Below are 2642 nucleotides of genomic sequence, written 5' to 3' on the forward strand. Positions count from 1 at the left end.
TATTTTATCCTTATAGCTACCAAAATTCAACTTTTGCATTTTATGCGATTTGGTCCTTCCCGTAATTAAACACATAATCGGTAAAATTTTCTTATCAAAATTTTTACATGACATTTCTAGTATAATACGGGCCATATAATAAAATAAAAATAAATTTTATTTTTAGCTCATATTTGTGGTCCCAAAACCACTGTTTCGATTTCATCGAAATTGGGCTATTACACTAACAAACTGAGGTTACGATGATGGAGTGGAACAAAAACGAGGGGAATGGGGCATTTGATGTAAGAAGAAAAGAAGAGATTAAATATAAATAAATAGTTTAGGGAATGGGTGATATTACATAAATACCCTTTTGTTGATTGTTACTTATTCTCTTTTTTTTTTTTTTGAGAAGTAAACTAATGTCATTATCAATTTTCTTTTTCTTTTGCCTACCATTTGCAAGTTTTTTTAAAAAATTTTCCATTAATGTTTCTATTAATTGTTATTTAATATAATTTTTAATTACTAATAAATTTAGTACATTTAAATTATATTTCCTAAATGTATTAAAAAATTAATAAAAGTAACTGTAAATTAATCAATGATTTTTATTTTCATTTATGAAGTTGGAATTGGTTTAAAAAGAGTGATATGTAATAGGGCCAGACCTTCCATCTAGCAACCCATGCAATCTTAGGCGATTTCGTCACTTCAAATGCATTTAAGTCAGCCTACTCTTGGAAAAAGAGAATTCTTGCAGAAATTCTATAAGGCACCGAAACATATAGCGGAAACAACTCGAAATGAAAAGAGCAACAAGAGAGTTGAAAAGCAACAAGAAAATAATGCACACCAAGTTTTTGAGTAAATGCTCTCAATATATTATTAACTCAAGAATAACTAAATACAAAGGGATGATACAATTGAAGGGGAAGGCCTCTATTTATAGTTGAGCTCCCCCAAAACCAACGGTACAAATTATGTTACATCGACGGTCAAGATTAGAGCCTATCGACAATTGAGAGTTCTAAGGAATTTAAACTTTATACAATCTTATCCCTTTAGGATTTACCCTATTTACCCTAGTAAATTTGGACATAAAATAACAATCCTCCAAACATAAATCAAGTCTACTAGGCAAGGATAATATACGTGTTTCTACAGTTAATACAACAACTCTTCCTCCATTTCCAACTCACAGGTCCACATCTCCTTTAGTTAGTTTCCTACTCCTTTGTAGTCCCTGTACAGAGGTACAAATATGAGAACCACAATCGATATCTAATACCTAAGAAGTAGACATTGATAAATTAATGTCAATAATATAAATACCAAAAGTGGATGCTCCACTTTCCTTTGCCTTCTTGACCTCTTCAAGATAGATAAGGAAGTTCCTCTTCTAACGTTCGGTCTTACCGCAATGAAAACATCTTTCTTCCTTAGCAATTCCTCATTTAGGTTTCAATGCAATTTTTCCTTTTTTGGGTTTGGCCTTGCCATTATCCTTAGGCTTTTCCTTAGCATTAAGCTTTATTTTTGGCCCATGTCCTTGCTGGCCATCAAAATGGGCTTGGGTCCAGCCCTTTTTCATATCACTTTCAACAATTCTTAACATGCTGAGCAACTATGGCAAAGTCTTATTAATTTCATTCATGTTGAAATTAACGACAAATTTACTAAAACTATTTGATAGTAGGATAACATCAGCAGCTAATTCCACACCTAGAGGGAATCCAAGTTTTTCAAGGCTTTTAATATAACCTATCAACTAGAGAACATGAGTTCCCACAGGAGTTCCCTCAACCATTTTGCATCTATACAAAGCTTTAAAGGTCTCGTACCTATTTTGACATGCTTGACCTTCATATAATTCTTTTAGATGATGGATCATATCATAGGCAACCATATCCTTATGTTGCTTTTGAAGCTCAGGAGTCATGGTGGCAAGAATTAGACATCCTATGTCTAACATGTCATCAAGATGCTTCTTATAAGCATCCTTGTAAGCCTAGAGGCATTTTTTACTGGTTCATTAGCAATGTGTTCTTCAATGACATAATTTTTGTTCTTTTTTTAGGACAATCCTCAACTTATGGAATCAGTCAAGGAAGTTTAAGCCATTTAACTTTTCCTTCTCAAGGACACATCGAAATGATAAAGAGTTTGAGTTGTTTGCCATAATAAATCTATAATAATAAAACATGCCCATGAGTAAATTTACCAAGTTTATTATAATCATTAAAAGGACTTTATTAAAACCTGCTCCTACTATTTTATTCAAAATTAATAACCCTCATTTAATTTTGAAAAATCCTTTCTCTAAAGTTTTTCTGGTGGGCGAGGATCCATATTTCATTTCCTCTTAAATCAACTTTGGCTTTACTCTCAAGATTATAGTTATTTAGGTAAGCAACACTTGCTAATTACATCATATGTAACTCCTTATTTGGTGGACAACTTTTGTTCCAATCATCTCATGATTATCCAAATCTTTTGCCTCTAGGTGTTTTATCTTATTAAAGTAACCTAGTTAAGTTATTAACCAATATTATAACAGACGAATATCAATGGCTTATTATTCGCGTTTTACCAAGATAGATACAAGTACTTCGCTTTAGCAGAACTCATGTTGTATCGATCATGGCTTTAACGGGGGT

This window comes from Gossypium arboreum, chromosome 4 (assembly GCF_025698485.1).
Source record: "Gossypium arboreum isolate Shixiya-1 chromosome 4, ASM2569848v2, whole genome shotgun sequence".
Lineage (NCBI taxonomy): Eukaryota > Viridiplantae > Streptophyta > Magnoliopsida > Malvales > Malvaceae > Gossypium > Gossypium arboreum.